The sequence below is a fragment of the Gorilla gorilla genome, chromosome 1 (genome assembly GCF_029281585.2).
Source record: "Gorilla gorilla gorilla isolate KB3781 chromosome 1, NHGRI_mGorGor1-v2.1_pri, whole genome shotgun sequence".
Classification (NCBI taxonomy): domain Eukaryota; kingdom Metazoa; phylum Chordata; class Mammalia; order Primates; family Hominidae; genus Gorilla; species Gorilla gorilla.
Genome location: NC_073224.2, coordinates 17,555,131 through 17,569,502, shown reverse-complemented (window position 1 = coordinate 17,569,502; position 14,372 = coordinate 17,555,131). Strand labels below are relative to the sequence as shown.

The window sequence follows — 14,372 nt, the reverse complement described above, 5'->3', positions numbered from 1 at the left end:
AAGGCTCTGCTCTGTATTCCTGGCTCCCCTGTTTGTAGCTTTGAAAGTGTCACCTCCACACTCTTTTCCAGATCAGATCAAGCACTCCCTCCTCAATTAAGCTCCAAGAGTGTATTCCTTTACTGATGCTTGGCCTAGCTCTGTCACCAATTTCTTAAGAACTATGTTAATCACCACTGAGAGATGAAGCCTATTCAACCTCTCATAATATTCACATGGTTATAGGCAATCAAACTAAAAATAATGCTATGAGAATTTTGTTAGCATTAAAAAGTTCCAGGCTGAGCGCGTTGGCTCACAACTGTAATATGAGCACTTTGGGAGGTTAAGGAGGGAGGATTGTTTGAGCCCAGGAACTCAAGACCAGCTTGGGCAACATACGAAAATTCTGTTCCTAAAAAAAATAAAAATAAAAACTTAGCCGGGTGTGGTGGCACACACCTGTAGTCCCAGCTACTTGCGACACTGAGGAGGGTGTATCACCTGAGTCCAGGGGTTCAAGGCTGCAGTGAGTTAGAATCGTGCCACCACACCCCAGCTTGGGTGACAGAGCATTCTGTCTGTAAACTAATTATTCAATGGATAGGTTAAAGAGTAAAATGGACAAAACTGAGGAGAGAATTAGTGAATCAGAATAAAACCTGGAGATTACCAGTAGGCAGTACTGAGAGCTGAGGACAGAACATATAAAAGAACTCAAGAGACATGGAGGATTGAAGGAAACGATCTAACAGGAATTTTGAAATTAAAAAAATAAGAGAATGAGGGTAGAGAGCCCATGTTAAAATAAATAATGGCTGAGAATTTTATAGAATTAAAATTAAAGGATTGTTCAAATAAAAAATAACTCTGAACCATGAGAAGAATAAATAAGGATAAATCTACACATAAATACATAATTGTGAAACTGCAGAACACACATGAAGACTGTAAAAGCAATAAGAAAGAAAGGAAAGAAGGCTTGTAAAGAAACTAGGTGTCTTGATTCCAAAGGTCCGAAAGCAATGGGGTACTATCCTCACAGGGCTGAGAAGAGGGGCAACAACAACCTATCATTGCTGCATTTGATGTGCAAAAAAATTACCCTTAAAGCCCAGGTGGACTTCCACTTCCAAGACAATGGAGTAGAAGAACTTTTTCCTATTTTTCTCACTAAGAACAACTAAAAACACTAGAAAAGGATAGGTGTGGTGCCTCCTGCCTGTAAATCCCAGCACTTTGGGAGACTGAGGCGGGTGGATCACCTCAGTCAGGAGTTCGAGACCAGCCTGGCCAACGGCGAACCCCCGTCTCTACTAAAAATACAAAAATGAGCCAGGCGTGGTGGTGGGTGCCTGTAATCCCAGCTACTCAGGAGGCTGAGGCAGGAGAATTGCTGGAACCTGGGAGGTGGAGGTTGCAATGGGCCAAGATTGCACCACTGCACTCCAGCCTGGGCGACAGAACAAAACTCAGTCCAAAAAAAAAAAAAAAACCAAACAACAACAACAAAAAAAACCACCCTAGAAAAGAAATATCAAAGACTCTGAGGCCAGGCGCAGTGGCTCATGCCTGTAATTCCTGCACTTTGGGAGGCCAAGGTAGGTGGTTCATCTTGAGGTCAGGAGTTTGAGACCAGCTTGGCCAACATGATGAAACCGTGTCTCTATTAAAAATAATAATAATAAAAAAAATTAGCCAGGCGTGGTAGTGAGCACCTGTAATCCCAGCTACTCGGGAGGCTGAGGCAGGAGAATTGCTTGAACCTGGGAGGCAGAGGTTGCAGTGAAGCAAGATTGTGCCACTGCACTCCAGCCTGGGCAGCAAGAATGAAACTCCGTCTCAAAAAAAAAAAAAAAAAAAAAATACTCTGAAAGAGTGGAGCAAAAGAAGGCCAGTGTACCAGAGATTTCAGTGTACCAGGGATTTCAGGGCCCAAGGAATGATTTGGAAGGGAAGTTCCCTGGGTTCTTTTTGCCTCTTGTATCCTAGGCTTGGAGCAGAACAAGCTGGCAACCCAGAAATGCCAATGGATGCAGACAAAAAAAGTCCTAGCAAAAGCCTGCTCTCTGTAGCCATGGGACCAAAAAAGGGGCAGCCAAGCAAGAGAGAGGAAAATTCTTACACAATAATGACTCTATTCTAGCCAAGCACCACAGCAAAAACTATGGTCCAACCTGTACCCATGCCAGCAAAGGCCGAATGGGGAGCCTAAACTTCCACCCTTGCAAGGCTACAACCAGGCATATCAATATCCCCACAAAGATGGTGTCAGAGAAGACCAAGTAGGGAGCTAGGGCTTTCATCTCTGCTGGCTGTGTAATGAGCTCTTCTGTGCCCCTGCCACAGTGTCAGTGGAGGTCACCAGGGAAAGACGGACGAGAACATTCTAATCCTTACCCAGCAGTAACAAGATGAATTCCTCTCATGTGTCAATGGAAGCAAGTGGGGAATCTGAACTTCTAGATTCCAGAATCTAGACATGATGGCAGTGATAAGGTAGTGTCCAAGAGAGGAAGACAATTAAAAGATTTAAATAAAGATCTAAGGTCCTATAACATAATATAAAAATATCCACGTTTCAGTTGAAAACTCATCATCATACCAAGAACCAGGAAGACCTCAAACTGAACGAAAAAAGGTAACAGACATATTCCTATGTCAAGATGACAAATGTTAGAATTATCTGACAAAGATTTTAAAGCAGTCATCATATCCAACGAGTAACACAAGCATGCTTGAAACAAATGAAAAAATTAGAAATCATCAGCAAAGAACTAGAAGTCTCAGCAAAGAACTAGAAGATACACAGAAGAACCAAATAGAAATTTTAAAACTGAAAAATAAAAGTACCAAAATAAAAGTTCAGTGGATGGGCTTGACAGCAGAATGGAAGTGACAGGAAAGAATCAGTGAACTAGATGACAAAATGATAAAGTATCCAATCTGAACAACAAAGAATAAAAGGTTGAAATAAATAAACAGAGCCTCAAGGACCCGGGGACAATGAAAAAGATCTAACATTCATGTCACTGGAGTCCTGGAAGGAGAGGACAAAGAGAAAGTGGTTGAAAAAAGCACTCTAAGAAACAGCACTGAAAACTTAAATTTGGTGAGAGACATAAATCTACAGATTTGAAAAGCTGAATGAACTCAAACAGGATAAACTCAAAGAAGTCCATGACAAGATACATCATAATTAAACTTCTGAAAACTGAAGACAAATAAAAAGTCTTAAAGGTAGCCAGAGAAAAATGATACCATATCTACAAGGGAAATACAATTCGAATAACAGCAGATTTCTCATCTGAAGCCAGGGAGGCCATAAGAGAGTGACTGTATTTTTCAAGTGCTCAAAGAAAGAAAACCTTTCAACCCAGAGCCCTACGTCCTGTGAAACTATTTTTCTGGAATAAAGGGTAAATGAAGACATTCTCTGATTTAAAAAAAATTTAACAGAATTTATCACCAGGAAATCTGCCTGCAAAAGAATAGCTACAGGAATTTCTCTAAACAGGAAGAAAATGATAAAGGAAGGAATCTTGGAACATCTGAGTGGAAGAAAGAACATGGAAAGCAAAAACATGGGCAAATACAATAGGCTTTCCTTCTTATCTTGAGTTTTCTTCATTATGTTTAACTGTTTAAGAAAAATAGTATTATCTATATGATTCTAAAATATGTAAAGGAAATATTTAAGACAATTAAAACAAGACAGGATAAAAAGATGACAACAGTAAACTATGATATATATATATAGATAACTATGATAAGTTATGTATATATGAAGTAAGACACAGAGTGACCACTGAAAAAGCTATGAGCAGAGATACATTCCACAGCACTCTTGGTAAATCAAACAGAATTCTTTAAAATGGCCAGTCAAGGCAGGCTGGAAAAGAAAACTGAGAAATAAAATGGCAAACCTGAGTCATACAATATCAATAATTACAATAATGTAAATGGAATAAATACACCAATTAAATGACAAAGATTGGAAGACTGACTTAAAAAGCATGACCTAATCATACACCGTCTACAAGAAACTCACTTCAGTTATAATGATATGGACTGCTGAAAGAATGGAAAAGGATGTATCATACAAACATTAATCAAAGAAAAACAGGGCTGGCTGTATTAATATCAGATAAAATAGACTTCAGAACAAAGAAAATAACCAGAGACAGAAAGGGTCATTACATAACTATTAATACATAAGGGTAAACCCACCAATAAGATATAGGTATCTTGAACGTGTATATGCCAAACAGCTGTAAAATATGTCAAGCAAAAACTAACAGAATTAAAAGGCCAAACAGACAAACCCACCATTACAGCTCGAGATTTTAACATTAAGTAAAATGTTAACAGTATGGTTGGCAGTTTCTTATAAAACTAAACATTTAACTACCATATGACTCAGAAACTGCACTCCTAGACATTCATCTCGGAGAAATGAAGACTTTGAGTCATATAAAACCCTGTATATGAATGTTTATGGCAGTTGTATTGGTATAGCCCAAAATTGGAAACAACCCAGATGTTCTTTAACAGGTAAATTGTTAGACAATCTTTGGTACACTCATAACAAGAAATGCTACTCGGAAATAACAAGGATTAAACTGTCAATACATGCAATAACCTGGAATGTATCTCCAGAGAATTATACTGAGTGAAAAAGTCAATCCGAAAAAATTGCAACTGCAAGATTCCATTTATATAATATTCTTAAAATGACAAAATCATAGAAATGGAGAATAGTGGTTGCCAAAGGCTAAGGAAAATGTGGTGATAGGAACGAAGTCTGTGCCTATAAAAGGGCAACAGGAGAGATCTTGTGGTGACGGAACTGTCCTGTATCTGTGTCAACATCAATATCCTAGTTGTGATATTCTGCAATAGTTTTGTAAGTTTTTCCCACTGGAGAAAACTAGGAAAAAGGTGCATGAGAACTCCGTATTTCTTCTTAAAACTATATGAATCTGCAATGATCTCAAAAATAGAAAGCTTAACGGAAAAAAAAAATACGTGATATTATCAGACAATGACTCTGTACGTTTACTATGCACAGTCCCCAAACTGGAAGAACTAGCAAAGGATTCAAGAAGGAAACAATACCACAAGGAAGGAGCAGCAGATAAGGAGCTGAGCTGTCCATCAATTCTTTTTCTGTGTGGTGATACATGTATTTAGATAATGCAGATAAAACTATAAGGAGATAATGAATTATTCCTTGGTAGATGATGAGAATCCAACTTCATGAGGAGTTTCAGTTAGTGCTGAATTACCTGGATCTCACAGAAATCATTCTGGCAGGAATGCATCATGTTCTCTCAGAGTGTTCAATGTTTGCTGGTTTGCAGCAATGATGATCTCACTCATCATGACTCCATATCAGAATATGGCAGAATCTGTACTAGTTTTATGGGTTTATTTTGTATTTTTAATCTGTGGTTTTTTCTTTTTCCTTGCTTAACAGTGGATGACATATATATAGCATACCATGTGTATGTTTTATATGTTAAGTGTATAGTGCTTAACAACTACAGAAAGGCTTAACAGGAACAGGTGAATAGCCATATTACAGAGTAATTAATGAAGGGAAAATGCCTATGTAGGTTATATAACTAAGTGTGAACTGGTTAAATAATTGTGCCCACTTAAATTAGATTCGGTGTTTATTATAGTGAATGTTAACTTGAGGGCTCAAATTCACAATAAATTTTTCTCACTCAGTTTATGATAATTATATTCACCTGATAAGGGTTTTCTCCAGAATGAATTAAGATTGAAGGGAAAGACCACACCCCAAAACAGAAAATCTAAAACAGATACATCCTACTAACGTACTTTTAACTTTTCGTATGAGAAAAGTCAAATGAGATAATAGGAAAGGTATCAAATAATTAGAATTCAATCTTGGGCAAATGTCAGCCATTCAGGAACACAGACAAAATAAAGACCAGGAAAAAAAGGTCTCCTAGCCACTGAAATAGCAAACATAAAGCCAAAAAAGATAAACTCTACAGGAGACACCTCATTTGGAATTGACTGACTTGTTTTACATTCACTTCAAGCAGCCTCTATTACCTAATGCCCCAAACTGCAGCAGATCAAAGGTATATACTAAAGTAGGACTGTGAACTACAGGCACAAAGGCAGATGGGGACAGCAGGGGATGAGCTAGAAAATGGCCGTAATAGCACAGCACATTCTGTGCAGCAGTCGATAGTCAATGATGACCTTGAGTGTTCAAGAAAATTAAGCCATATTCAGCAGACACGATGACCTCTGCCTTCCTAGTTTTTTCCCCAAGCAATTGTCTTGCTTTCAAGATTTCCAAATGTCAGAAAGGAAGCAAGGATGTATGGCCTCTGACTGTATGATGCATTTCATGTGTCCTACTTCCTGGCAGAAAAGGCTAAGTGCTGTGGTATAGCACTAGAATTTGGGTAGAATGGAGTCATTTAAAGAAGGTTTCCTTCTTTAGGAATTAAAGGCTTAGGGTCTGTGATTATGAAAACTGAGATAAGAGATGCTGAAGGTTCTGAGAAGGAATAGGCTTTAAGGCAAAATAATAAGTTGCCAATTCAGAGATTAAGTTGAAAATACCTGTAAGCCAACACAATGGAGATTTGGGGAAGCAGTTCTTATAAGGGCCGAATATGAAAAGAGAAGCTAAGTAAAATAAAGGCTGCCAAGTGTCCACTGACTGATCATCAGCATCTCTGGTGAAACCAACATCATTTCAGGTGGGGGCAAAATCCTAATTACAGTCAGTTGAACAATGAAGGAAGTAAAACTGTTGACAAAAAGTACTGACAGCTCTTATAAGCACTTTAGCTGTGAGGGAAAGGAGAGACAGAGGTGGTTAAAGGAGGAAGGCGCAAAGTCAGGAAGCTACCAGTGGAAAGGGAAAGGAGGGGAACAGACATGATGGGTGAAGTGGGGACCTGAAGCTTTAGAGATGGGGTCCAAAGTATCAACTGGGTAATTATTTGATATCTAAACCTGATATCACCACATTTTCCTTAGCCTTTGGCAACCACTATTCTCCATTTCTATGATTTTGTCATTTTAAGAATATTATATAAATGGAATCTTGCAGTTGTAATTTTTTCGGATTGACTTTTTCACTCAGTATAATTCTCTGGAGATACATTCCAGGTTATTGCATGTATTGACAGTTTAATCCTTGTTATTTCCGAGTAGCATTTCTTGTTATGAGTGTACCAAAGATTGTCTAACAATTTACCTGTTAAAGAACATCTGGGTTGTTTCCAATTTTGGGCTATACCAAATATCTAATTATTTGATACCTAAACCTGAAGCTTTAGAGATGGGGTTAGTTTTAGACAAGAGAGACCTTCTGAGACAACATGGAAAGGGTTAAGGATGAGGTAAGCAAGTTTGCAGACATGGCATCTTTTCCTTACATCTACTGGTGGTCATCTACTAGGAGTGAGAGAATGGGCTTGAGGAGATGTGTGAAGGTTTAAAATAGCTGATGTGGAGAGAGAGGTGGCCAGGATAAGAAAAATGATTGCTAAGTATTACTGAGTACCCAGCTGGAAGCAGAGACCATACATCTGCAATGATCTCAATCTAAAAGGAGCTCTGTCTGCACAGCAGGCAAGGCAGATGGCTGGGAAGCCAGGGCTGGAGCTGTGCAAAGTGTGTGTAGTTGAAAGAAAAAGAAGGACGAGGTGGAAGGAAAAGCCATGAGTCTTACCTGAAGAGAGAGCAGCTCATTGCCTGAAAAGAAGAAAGGGGCCAGGCATGGTGGATCATGCCTGTAATCCCAGCACTTTGGGAAGCCAAGGTGGGTGGATCACTTGAGGTTAGGAGATCGAGACCAGCCTGGCCAACATGGTGAAACCCCGTCTCTACTAAAAATACAAAAATGAGCCAGGCGTGGTGGCGCACACTTGTAATCCCAGTGACTCAGGAGGCTGAGGCATGAGAATCACTTGAACCTAGGAGGTGGAGGTTGCAGTGAGCTGAGATAGTGCCACTGCACTCCAGACTGGGCAACAGAGTGAGACTCTGTCTCAGAAAAAAAGAAGAAAGGGAGGAGATGGACCAGCAGCCTGAAGCTCTTACAGTGAAGACTGGATGGAGTTGGAGTGGTCAGAATGGGATAGGTGACAAAGTCCAGGGAGCAGTCAGGGAAGTGAGTACCTGAAGAGGTGGTAGAAGAGACCTGACTTCATCTTGACTCAAGTCAAGGAACTGTGGAGCGGAGTTGTTGATTGACCTCTGCAAGGACAATGCAGTGACCTAGAATCAGTCAGGAGTTGGAGCAAAGAGCAAGACCATATGATAGATGACCTTGTTGAAAAAGGACTATCCCCAGGGTCATCAGATAACAGCAACGAGCAGCTGGCAGAGGACAGAATATAAGATGACATGTACTTTAAAGGACAAAAAGTTTTGGTACAATGGTCAGGGAGGAATGGAACAGTGGGAACCTTGATGAAATGCTGGTTAGGAGAGGTGGAAGGTTTGGGCAGCAGAAGAGCACACGACCTGTAGAGGAGTGGGAAGAATGAGAAGTAAAGGAGGTGGAACAGGCAGCAAAAGCTAATCATGGGACTCTGCAGTGTGCCTGTAGGAGCCGCGGTTTACCTAAGCCTGAATTAAACGTTGTCGGCACAGCGGAATCCTGACGCTTGTAAATTTAACATTTGCAGCACAGACTCCCAACAATTGCTCCAGGTTCGTGATTGGGTCTTTGATTTTCCTGACCCATTCGTTGGGATCACACACACTGAGGAGGCTGATTTGAGGAAGCCAGTTACTCAGCAGGCCAACTCTTTGTTACTTTCTACTGATACAATAATAATTTATATATATATAAATATAAATAATAATTATATATAAATTGTAAATAATTTATATATAAACTATATATATTATATATAGATATATAGTTCTTCTAAAGTGGAAAACTACTCCCATCCTGGCCCAGGAGGCTCTTGTATCCTCATGAACCCAGGTTCCAGGTGCTGTGGAAGCTGCCTAGGGACAGTGGTGCAGATGCTGTGTGGCAAGCTGTAAGACAGTCAGCACAGCTGCTCAAGTCACTACAACGAAGAACTTTGGAATGAAACCCAATTTGCTTACCTTTTAATCATGTAAACTGGCCCTAATTTAACTTTCCTTTGCATCTTTCAGGGTAAACAGTAACTTAAACCATGTTAAGAAGTCAGCTCAAAAGACTCTGAAACCAAATAGATCCAGGAGGTAAGGATGGGGAAGAATTAAAAATGGACTCTAACTTTATCTTCTAGGCAAACACAGGAAAAATAGAAGATGGGGCATAGGCGTGAATAATTTGTTGGGTTTGGGACGTACTGCATTCAGATGCCTGTAGGCCACCCAGGTGTAGTTAGGTAGCTGAAAAAAAGATCTGTAGTTTGGGTGAAGGATGTGACTAGAAATACAGACGTTACAGTCATCAGAGCATCAGCAGTAAAGTCACAGGCATGGATTGGAATACTTTACAGTTCAAATGACCATGAGAAAGAATATTTTGTTTTTTCAAAAAACCATGCTTTCAAAGTTCTCGAGCATGGAGTCATTACATGCCTCCCTGGACCAACGGCACCTGCATGGCCCGGGAGCTGGTCAGATGCCGATCTCCCTTACCCTCCAAGTCAGGATCTACATTTTAATACACCAGGGGACTCGTGTGCACATTAGTTTGATAAGCCACTGGTGCAATGTTTCCCAAACTTTGGTACTTGAAATGTTCACCAGCTTTCAGTGAATGAGAAAAAGAAAATGACAAACATGTATAATCATATATTTATTCAACTTGAAGAAATGTCCTTTGTTTTGGTGTTACAGGATTCCTTTGTTGACATGTTTACCTGTTCCATCTTTCATGAAATTAAGGTAAAGGGCAATTGGGGTGATTTCCCTAACAGCAAGTTATTTCATACTTTATTGGAACCAGGTGACTTTGAAATGCTATTTACAGACGGGCATGGTGGCTCACGCCTGTAAACCCAGCACTTTGGGAGGCTGAGAAGGGCGGGATCATGAGGTCAGGAGTTTGGAGGCCAGCCTGACCAACATAGTGAAACCCCGCCTCTACTAAAAATACAAAAAGAAAAATTAGCTAGGTGTGGTGGCAGGCGCCTGTAGTCCCAGTTACTTAGGAGGCTGAGGCAGGAGAATCGCTTGAACCCGAGAGGTGGAAGTTGCAGTGAGCTGAGATCGTGCCACTGCACTCCAGCCTGGGCAACAGTGTGAGACTCTATCTCAAACAAAAAAAAAAAAAGGAAAAGAAATGCTATTTCCTTTACCAAGGATATCTTCTTCACTCCATCTTGCCTTGTCATCCTAATTTCTCATGAATCGTATTTTGATGAGCAAAGCCTATATTTTAGTATCTTAAGGCTGCCATCACAAAGAACCACAAACTGGGAAGCTTAAAACAACAGAAGTTTATTGTCTCACAGTTCTGGAGGCCGGGCATTCAAATTCAGAGTGCTGACAGGGTCAAGGTCTCTCTGAAGGCTCAAGGTAAGGATCCCTCCTTTCCTCTCTCTAGCTTCTGGTGGTTGCCAGCCACCCCTTGACACTCCTTGGCTGGTAGATGCATCCCTCCAATCTTGGCCTCCATCCTCACATCTCTTTCTCTCTGAATGCATTTGTGTCTAAGTTTCCCTCATCTTATAATGACACCAGTCACTGAATTAGGGCTCACCATAATTCAGTATGATGACCTCATCTTAACTTGATTACATCTGCAAAGACCTTATTTCCAAATGCGGTCACATTCACAGGTACTAGGGGTTAGGACTTAAACAGATATTTTGGGGAACACAATTCAACCTGAACAGCCTAAAATGATACATTTTTAAGGAAAATATTCTGATAATTCTCAAAATTATACGGCAAATACTGTAATACTGTGCTGTTTTCAAAATGAAGCACAAAATAAAAACATTAAGAGTATATTTTAATAAAAATGAGCATAGAACCAGCAATTTGAATTGTATTCTTCTGTTTCATTTGTTATTCCCATTGTAGACGGCATAAACTCTAATTTATGTAGAGATTTTGTATTAGATTCTTCCTCACTCTCGAACTGCCCCAGCACTTAATTTTAAAAGAAATTCCTGGCATTTTCCCACTACGTATACTTTTCAGCTCCTTTCTGAACATCGCTGCTTAGCATCAAAATTAGTTTCAGCCAATTTGTAATCTCCCAGGTCTCAGATGGCTGAAGCAGAGTTCCTTGGGAAGTCCCAAGCCATATAACTAGCCAGGGCTTTAAGAATGTAGTGTATCTAATGGCATTTGGTAGAATTGTTTCATATTCACACTAAGTGTTTCATTCAAAACCTAAGATTTCAATTTATTTCACGATATTACATAAAGTACAGTATTCATGTGGTGACTTCAAAGCAACAAAAATGTTCAACACTACTCAGTCTATGGAAGGTGAAATACTGTTTTAATATGTTAAAAAGCATATTAAATGAATACATTAATGAGAGGTAGCTCATAAACGGTACATTTCAGCAGGGCACAGTGGCTCATGCCTGTGATCTCAACACTTTGGGAGGTGGAGGCATGAGGATCACTTGAGCCCAGGATTTCGAGATGAGACTGAGCAAGAGAGAGAGACCTCGTCTCTACAAAAAAAATTAAAAAAAAAAAAAAATTAGCCAGGTGTGGTGGCATGCACCTGTGGTCGCAGCTACTCAGGAGGCTGAAGTCGGAGGATCACTTGAGATGTGGAGATGGAGGTGGCAGTGAGCCATGATTGTGTCACTGCACTCCAGCCTGGGTGACAGAGTGAGGTCCTGTCTCAAAAAAAAAAAAAAAAAAAAAGGGAAACAAAAACCCAGTACATTTCATTCTTCATCTCTCTGTCAGGCTACACAGTGCCTCCTTTTACAGAAGAGCAAATAAGCACAGAGTACAAAGGAGTTTAAAGGTTAGGCAAACATTCCTTCACCAGCTCAGAGGCAAATGTCCAGAAGACAGCCTGACTGTTTCACTTTTAAGGAACAATGCTGTATAAATATAGCCACTGATACATCAAAGTGACAGCCTAGGACTTGGTTCTAGGTGACTTTTACTTCAGCTTGGCAAACTTCAACTGTCCTGCTTGCTCCTTCTAAAACTCATTTTCTTTTTTTGAGACAGAGTCTCACTCTGTTGCCCAGGATGGAGTGCAGTGGCACAATCTTGGCTCACTGTAAACTTCACCTCCTGGGTTCAAGCAATTCTCATGCCTCAGCCTCCCAAGTAGCTGGGACTACAAGCGTACCACCATGCCCAGGTAATTTTTAGTATTTTTAATAGGGCTGGGGTTTCGCCATGTTGGCCAGGCTGGTATCGAACTCCTGAGCTCAAGTGATCCGCCCAACTCGGCCTTCCAAAGTGCTGGGATTACAGGCGTGAGCCATCACCTCTGGCCTCATTTTCTATTTATTAGTTTCTACTAGTTTTCGATTAATTTCCTCTATTAGAAGAAAAGATTCAATTCAGAGTTGCAAAGTAAAAACATACTTGGAAGTTACCATGAAATAAGAATACTAATGGTCAAAGCCTTATGATCAGAATGTAATCAATCTGTGAAACTCAAAAGTTCAGTTAACTGTGTCTGAAGTGGAGATGCCAAAGATATGCTCTATTTTATCAGTTGTTATCATGCGTATACGAAAAATGAAACATAAAAGCTCTATCTCCTGAACTCTTCCAATCCTTTCTTACTGATTCATGACCCCCACTTGCTTTTCTTATTTGGACATTCCACCCTTCCCCTAGTGCTCCGTGCTCCTTACTCAGGTTAAAGAAACTAAGCCTGGGCTAAAGAGCACTTGAAAATAAAGAAGTGCAAAGATGTAACCAAAAATTGCTAAAGACCATGTTTTCCTTACAACATTTCTGACTGTGGTTCTCTACAGGAAGAACCAGACCACCGCCATTTGCAGAAACATTTGCAAACACTTGTCCTGATGAAGGCATCGACTTACTGGAGGATTTCCTAAGCCTTCTAGGAACAGATGTCATGCCCCTTTGTCACCAAGAACAGGGCAGTACCAGTCACAGGAGTCACTCACTGAAGGTGGACCAAATGCACTGTGACCCCAGCATGGAAGCCCTTCCAAAAGTTCCCATTTTTTCTTACAAGACAAACTGACGCCTTCCTCAAGACCCTCTCCTCTCTGCCTCCTCATCCACCTCTCCAGCGTGGTGCTCAAAACACACCCTTCTTGAGTTACCCTTCCTACAGGCCTGAGATGTTCTGCGTGCTGCCTGGTTAATGCCTCCCTGACACCCCTGTCTGGGTCATCTTTCTTTCTAACACACTTTCAAGGACCACACTCCTTCAGAACTCTTGCCTGGTTTTTAATTATTCACTCATTAGTATCACAACTGGATTAATACTGCATTCCCTCAATAGACTACGCTCCATGAGACCAGAGCCGTGTCTGCTGTGTTTCTGCAGGACGTACGGCCCTCCCAGCACGGTGCCCGCTTCCCTAACGCCATTCTACAGTATTTGTTGCAGAGAAGGAAGCAGCATGCCAGGACAGATGGAGACAGGACTAATTTGGCTTGAGGTATGTAATTTTGAACTTGAGCCTCTCTCTGGGACTGTAAAACTCCAAATCAAAGTCTTAATCTGAGAATACATACATCTGAAAGAGTGATTAGGGACTGGTAAACATCTATTAATATTCAACTCTGATACAAAGTACAAGTTGTTTATTCTTACCACGCAAGGCCAAAAAAGGGGAGGAAAAAAAAAGCACACAGCATATGCACTGGGAAAGCTTTCGCTTATTCAAAACAGTATTTGTCAAGCACCTCCAGGTCTGGGTGCTGCAGGGGAAACAAAGATTAAACAGCCAGGGCTTTGCTTCCAAGGTGCTTACGGTCTTAAGAAGGAGACAAGACATGTTTATAAATAGCCAAAATGCAACCCAGAAAAGGCTAAAAAACACTGAGAGGGAGGGAGAAATAAACGAAGCAAGAGGTCTCCGGAGGAAGAGATGAATGAATTAGCCTATTAATAACTCCTCACTGTAATCCCAATGTAAAGCAAGGAATTCCAAACCAGGAAAGGTCAAACTGAAGTATTTGAGGAACACAGGCGTCGCCCTAAGCCCTTCACAGGCTCGCTGGGGATAATATCGCAGCTGAAACGGAACATCAAGCTGGCTTTTCAAACCTTCAGTTATTTATATTAGACTGAGAGGGGAAAAGCGCTAAGAGTGCAAGAGCAGAGAAAGAGCAAGAGGAAACTTGAAAAGGCGGATCACGCCAATGCGCTGTGCACAGCCCCCCCGCGCCCCGCGCACCCGCTACCCCACCCGAGCCCCCAGCGGCCCGCGTCCCCCATCCCGGTCCCAAGCCCAGAC

At 40.8% G+C, this 14,372-nt stretch overlaps 1 protein-coding gene across 3 annotated transcripts in view; it reads right to left on the bottom strand.

Moving 5' to 3' along the window:
* Nucleotides 1-14,372, bottom strand: part of RAB4A (RAB4A, member RAS oncogene family) — a 34,722-nt gene that overhangs the window by 19,907 nt on the left and 443 nt on the right. The window lies entirely within an intron of this gene.